This window comes from Netta rufina, assembly GCF_964035555.1.
Source record: "Netta rufina genome assembly, chromosome: 31".
Taxonomy (NCBI): domain Eukaryota; kingdom Metazoa; phylum Chordata; class Aves; order Anseriformes; family Anatidae; genus Netta; species Netta rufina.
The window spans coordinates 1,110,108-1,117,752 of record NC_140155.1 but is presented as its reverse complement, the minus strand read 5'-3'; positions in this window follow the sequence as shown (position 1 = coordinate 1,117,752).

Genomic DNA, 7,645 nt, shown 5'->3' with positions numbered 1-7,645 from the left:
TGGCGGTTGTCTCTGGTGGTCTCTTGCGATGAAGTCAGGCTCTTCCTTCCCCATATCTGAAATTTTTACCTTTTTCCCCTGCGCTTGCGCTTTGAAGTCCTTGGCTTTGGTCCAAACTACAGGAGTGCTTTCAGCTGGTTCTTAAGGCAGGCTCTTCATCTTTATCAGGAGCTGTCCTTTGTGAGGGGCCCCACAACTTCTTGCTTCGGTTAATTTGCACAGTAGTTAGCAGCAACATCTACTAGTTCAATACAACAATCTAGGTATTCATTACTCAGCATCCCATCTACCAAGAGTCTCTTAACTCTCTCTCTCAGTGTGAGCAAGCATGTGTGTGCACGCTCGTGTGAATGTTTGCACATGTGTGCATGCATGTTGGAGTAAGAAACAGGTGCTAAAGGGTTAACTGTGGAACTAGAGCAGGCCTGGAGAAGTCACCCAGTGATGATTTTGCAAGTTTTGCCCAAAATCAGCCACAAGGACAGGAGTGAAGCATGGAATATCTACAGGACGGCCCAGGAAAATGAGGGACATCCACAGCCCAGACCAGTGTGCAAAATGATCAAACATGAGCTAGCAGGAAGGTCATGATGACTTTATCCCATGCTTCACAGATAAGAATACATGGCTTTCAGTTGCCAGCCTGTTATTTTTCAAGTTTCTTTCGACTTTTTTTACTCTGTGAGGTGGCAATATTTCTTCGCTTATCTGACCTGACACCATGATTTTCGCCTAATTGCACTCAGGAGTTTTAGCTAGCAGGGATATATATCGTAGAATAGCCACATGGACAGGACTGAGACAGATGGTCCTGGAAGATAAGGGATATCTATAGCCCAGGCCATAGTAAACACTAATTAGCAAGAAAAGCAATAAAACGGGAAGATAACACATTCCCTGTAAAGCAGGAACCGGTTTAGCCAAGTTTTGCGCATGAGGTAAAAAGCCCATAGTGAGGAAGATGTACAGCCTTCATCCCAAAGACCCTGGCCCCCAGCCACCAGAAGAGTCTACGCGTGGGCAGCCAGGAGGAATTAAAGGCAGAGACGATGGAAATGATTTCTCATTGGAATAAAGAACTCATTGTAATAAAGACTGCCCCTTCGGGGAGAGGTTATGAATATTCATAGGCGTTTCCTTTACCGTGTAACCCCTTCTGTATAAATACAAGAGGAACTACCGCGGTGGGCGCGCATGATTGTGGTGGGCTGACCCCCCGTGCTGCCCAGCACTGAACAAACATACCTACTTTACAACTTTACAGTCTGTGGAGTTAATTCCAAAATCCATCAATTTTGGTGAGCCAAACAGGACACAACTCTGCTCGGCTGTGGGACCGACTGCGGAGTGGACGCCCCTAGGTGCACCCCGAGCATTTTCCTTCGAGGAGCCTCTGCTCCCGGCTGCTCACCTCGGGGGTAGACAACGACATCCTGAACCCATGGATAAATGGGATGTTTTACAACGGGACCAGTAAATCGTAGAGAATACCTACATTTGGCCAGGGCTGCCAATAAACCACAAAGAGACATCTGGAGTATGGCATAGTCCCCGTACAGGACAAAGGTAGCCTGCGGGTCCGTGGGGATTTGCTAAGTGATAAAGTGGTCAAGGGGATTTGCTGACTGATTTTGGCTGCCAGCGATCTTGGGACCAGATTGAGCAAATCCAAAGTTACTGCTGCATCCCAGTATCGAGAGCCAGGACGGACCTGCTAAAGGTTGTATAAGAAGTAAGAGAAGGGTAAACGGGCTTCTCACAATTGTGACACAAACACCTGGGTAATATTTGCAGCTGCTGGAGGGGTAATAACTGTAGTACTGATTGTCTGTCTTATTTGTGAATGCCCAGGTATCTTGTTTTGAAAGTATTTGTAAAAGTGCATGTGTTTGAGACAAAGTATTGTTGTGAAGTGAGTGGCTCTGTGAGGAACACAGCCAGAGGTGATACAAACGAGTTCGGTTGTTGTTCTAAGTGATATATTCTTGTGATATGAACGAGAAGTGCGAGGGGTCTCTCAGTGTGACTGCATGATTGTGCTGTGTGAGTGCGGGGTTCTGCTCTGTGGTTCTGTATTCTCTGCGAGGGGAACGGCTGGAGACAAGCAAAGAGTGCAACAGACCGAAAGGAAGTGCTGTTTTATCCAAGTATTGATTAGTGGTGCCCAATACACGGGCCTGGTGGTGTATCTTGTAATCCTATTTTGTTTTGAAATGTTTTGAGTGTGACAAGGAGGAAGGCGGGAGCATTATCTAAGTAACAGTATAGAAGTTTTGGTGTATTCACTGTGGTGTTTGGTCAATTTCCCAAGTATCGGGGGTGAAAGGGGGGCTGACTGATTATCAAAGTGATAAGAGAGGTGGTTTGGGCTTGAGTCCTGGAGGAATTTGGCTAGGAGAGGGGTAGAGCAAATTTATTTAGGAGAAGCGTATTTAACACCCAGTAGACAGAAAGTGGCCTTAGATTGGGAACAACCTATCCCCAATACCTTTTTAAACCCCGATATTGTTGGATAAGTAGGAGTGATTCCTTGTTTTGTGTGGGATTACTAACAAGGTGCATAAGAAAAATTGGCATTTGGCTTGGGTCCTGTTGAAATGTAAATTTTGTGAAAAAGGTGCTATTGTTTGTCTAGAAGACTGAAAGCTGAGTGCTCCAGGTGTTTTCCCGAAATCCTGCAGATTTATGATTGGAACAGGGCTCATTAAGAATCTGAAACAGTGAAGTTTGTATGTGGAAATAAGAGTTTAATTCCAGAGATTTGGGGCACTTGGGAAGAAGATTAGGAAAGGATAGTAAAAAAACCTGCAATAAAAAGGTTTGCGTGGAAATTGAAAGAAGGGACAGTAACTAATAAGAAATAGGTAATAAATAAATAATTACTATATATATATTTTTTTTAAAGGGAGGGGAATAGGAAATCAAGGACATGGGTAATATCCAGAACAAAGACGTTTTAAAGAAAAGCCCCCTTGGGTGCATATTGGCGCATTGGAAGGATATTGTTGGAAGTGGGAGCACAGAAAGTAAGAGAACTCTCATTAAGAATTGCAATCAATGGTGGCCACTGTATAAGCTTAAGGATGGAGCTAAATGGTCGCTTTATGGATCAATTGACTATAACACTATCTTGCAATTAATGTTGTTTTTGAGGAGAGAAGGAAAATGGGATGAAGTGGTGTATGCAGATATGTTTTTCACCCTCCAAAACCACCCGGAGTGGCAACGGGACTGTGGAATATTGCCACCACAGATCCCTATGGAGCACGTCCTCAAGCGAGAAAATAATAAAGAATTTAAAGCTATTCTGAAGCAGTGCTGTTCAGCACGTAGCATTGGACAAGAGCCTCTCTGGAAGGCAGCAGGGTCGGGTGGAGGGACGATACTAAGATACCCTTTTCCATCACCGATTTAGGAGCATGGGAAAGGGTTGCCAAGGGTTACAGAAATGATCTGGTACGTGTAGCCAAACACTTCCAGTTTATTGTAAAACATTACAATCTCAATTGGAGTGACATGCAGTTATTATTAGAATGTATGACCGAAATGGAGAAACAACTAATTTTAAAAACTGCAGGGGATTTGGCTGAGAATCATTATAAAACTACCGGAGGGAATGTTAAGGAATACTTTCCCCTTCAGGATCCAAAATGGAATGCAAATAGATCCGCAGATATGGAGAGGCTGCAGGCATATCAGGGGTGGATTTCAAAAGGAATGGAGAGGGCCATTCCCAAAACCATAAACTGGTCAACACTATATGCAACCAAACAAGGTCCCTCTGAGTCCCCATCCGAATTCTTAGATCGATTAAGGGACGTGATGCGCCACAACACACCGCTGGATCCTTGGTCAGAGGTAGGAACGCAACAGTTAGTCTCCTTGTTTTTGGAACAGTCTACAGGTGATATTAAGCGCAAGCTCCAAAAGCTGCATCCCCCAGAAAGTAGAAACCTGGAAGTATTGCTGGATGAAGCATGGAGAGTGTTCAGTAACAGAGAGGGGGATTATAAACGAGGACAAATAAAGGTGGTGGTGTTTGTTAGGGAGGATGAAGAGAGGAAGCTTAGAAGCAGGCTGCCTCGATTAGGCAGGGACCAGTGTGCGATATGTAAAAGGTTTGGCCACTGGAAAAATGAATGCCCAGAAAAATGGAAAGGCAAGATGGGACGAAACAACCAGAAAGGAAGAATAGTGGCCCACATGAAGGAAGACTGATGGGGACCTGGGGAATCCACCCTAGCGGATCCACTGGTTATAATGAAGCTAGGGAAGGAGCAAAAGAAGGTAGAATTTTTGGTTGACACGGGGACAATGTATTCAGTCTTAAACAAAGCCTTGATACCCCTGGGAAATGGTTATATCATGGTAAAAGGGGCAACTGGCCAAAGTGAGAAGGCATATTTTTGTGAACCTCTGAAACATAAATTGGGGCAAGAAACCAACTTGGCCTGGCCTCAGTCCTTCCCTTCAGCTCTCTTGCGCATATGAACTAAGCCAAGAGCGAAGGAAGGACTAAGCCCATGTGAAAACTTGTATGGACAACTCTGTGGAATACAGAAAGGAATTTCCACACAGGCTGGGGATGAAATCATGACCTCCTACATAGTGGCATTTCCTCATTAGGTATATTCCTCATAAAAGATATTTTATTCCTCATAAAAGATTTATATTCCTCATAAAAGAGCCATAGTGAATATTTTGGCTGAGATCGAAATAATAGCAAACTCTACCACAGTAGCTCTCTTTCACCTGGAAAATTACTTGAAAGTAATTTTCAAGTTCCTACACATTCCTTGAAAGGAATAGTAATGCAGAACAGGATGGCCCTCGATATCATAACAGCCAGTGTAGGAGGAGTCTGTACTTTAATCAATACCAGTTGTTGCACCTACATTGACAAATCTAGGGAAATAGAGACCAACATTCAGAAAATTTGGAAACATGCCAAAGTCATGTATCTCATCAAGTATCTCAGGATAGGGCTACTTGTCCTGGTTTCAGCTAGGCTAGACTTAATTTTCCTCCTAGTAGCTGGTAGGGTGCTGTGTTTGGGATTTAGGATGAGAATAATGTTGATGAACACCCTGATGTTGATTAACACCCTGATGTTTTAATTGTTGCAGAGCAGTGCTTACACTAAGCCAAGGACTTTGCAGCTTCTCGCTCTGTCCTGCCAGCGGGCAGGCTGGGGGTACAGCAGGAGCTGGGAGGGGACAGACCCAGGACAGCTGACCCAAAGTGGTCAAAGGGGTATTCCATACCATCTGGGGTCATGCTAAACAATATATAAGGGTGGCTAGCTGGGGTGGGGGGACCGGCTGCTCAGGGATAGGCTGGGCATCGGTCAGCAAGTGGTGAGCAATTGCATTGTGCATTGCTTGTTTTGTATACATTAGTAGTAGTACTATTATCATTATTATTATTTTCTTTTCTGTCCTAATAAACTGCCTTTATCTCAACTCACGGTCTTCACTTTCCCATTCCTCTCCCCCATCCCAGAGAGGGAGGGGGAAGGGTGAGCGAACGGCTGTGTGGTATTTAGCTGCCGGCCGGGTTAAACCACAACAGTCCTTTTTGGTGCCCAACATGGGGCACGAAGGGTTGAGATAATGACAGATCTGACCAGAGTGTGTTAAAACAAGATTCTGATAAGCATTACATCAGTTTAATAGTAGCTAATCACAATGCCAATTTTTGTGATCTAGTCTGCTGTGCCTGCTTTCTGAATTGAATTATATAGCACATTACTGAGTGTATGTGTTCCCTGTTGTGTTGCTTATCCCTTCTGGGGGTTGGTATTATTTTGCTTATCACTTCTGGGGTTTGGTATTATTTTGCTTGTCACTTCTGATGTTTGGTATTATTTTGCTGTACTGTGTATTACTGTCTTATGATATGATAAAATTACCAGCCATGAAACTTATCTGGTATTTGTACTCAGCATTGCCATCAACTCCATAATTTGGGAACGCTACCTCAGAAACTCTTAATAATTACACCTTACAGGCTTTTTCTTCAGGCATCCATTCTATGGAGGGGGAAGATGTTTTTTCCCACTTGTTCATTCTTCCTTTGTTCTCCTCCAGGCGAGTTATGGTAGCTTTCCAAAACTTCAAATATCCTTGGGATGTTCACACCAGCATGTTCTCATTGTTATGTCTCCTGAATGCACTTTTGTCTAAGGTTAAACAAATACTTAAGAGTGTCATCCAGAGATCTGTCCTGAGGCAGGATAGTTATGAGTGGCAGGGAGAGTGGGAGGATAAGGGCAGGCATCTAGAGCAGTGGGCACCTCCAATGCTTTGGAAATTTACCCCTGAACAACTGAGAAATCCTAAAAAAATGGAACAGTGCTTGAAAAAAGGGTGGCATCACCCTGGCAGTACCAGACATACACAAATCACCGCAACGTGCTGGGGCTTGGCCTATGCTTACCAAGCTGTACTCAATGCCAATATAACCCCAGTGACAGATCTGGCAGCCACTTCAACCTCTGAGACAGGCTCAGTGGCTGCTCCAAGCCCTAAAACAGGCCCTGGGGCTGAGCCAGTGAAACAAACTGTACCAGTGTCAGTTGCACCTGTAACCAAGATGAAAAAATGGTTTAGAGAGTCGGATTGTTAAGAATGCAGAGAAACTCCTGCTAAGACTAAGCTTGGAGAAGATGAGGCCGGGCCATCAGAAGAACAGGAGGATGAAGATGTTGCAAAAACAACAGGAAATACCCAAAGCCTAATACAAAGCACTACAGTGTGAGCTACGGGACATGCAAAAAGATTTCGGTCATTGCATAGGTGAGCAGCTTGTCACCTGGCTGCTCCGGTGCAGGGACACCAGAGCCAATTGTGTGAAATTAGAGGGCAAGGAAGCCAGGTGGCTGGGATGCCATGCTAGAGATGCAGGCATTGACAAAGCAATTGCAGATGGAGCACAATCTCACAGCCTCTGGAGGCATCTCCTGTCAGCTGTGAGGGAAAGGTATCCCTTCAAGGAAGAACTACCAGGCAACTGGACTGCTATGGAGAAGGGAATCCAGTGCCTGAGGGAATTAGCCGTACGGGAGGTGATTTATAGAGACCTAGACAATGGACAAATACCCACAGATCCAGATGAAGCCAAGTGTACACGACCCATGTGGCGGAAGTTTGTACGGAGTGCACCATCATCATATGCCAGCTCATTGGCAATAATGGCCTGGAAAGAGGATGAGGAACCCACAGTGGATGAAGTGGCTAAACAACTTTGGCAGTACAAAGAAAGTCTCTCCGCCTCCCTGCAGGCCTGTGTCTCAGCTGTGGAGAAACTTTCTGAAGAGTTCCACCAACTTAAAGAGAATTGATCTTCCTCCCCACCTGAACAAACCAGTGTCTCAGCTATCAGGGGTAAGCGTCCATCCGTGCAAGGAAGACAATATGGTGAGTAAACACCCCACGACATGCTGTGGTTTCACCTACATGACCATAGACAGGATATGAGAAAATGGGATGGAAAATCTACCTCGACCCTACAGGCATGGGTACGTGTTGCGAGGACATTTGTTGTCAACGGAAGGAAGACACAGACGCTCAATATGAGTGATCAGTGAACTTCAATTTATTGGATAGCTCAGTCGTCTTTTATCTAATTCAATATAATTAGCTCA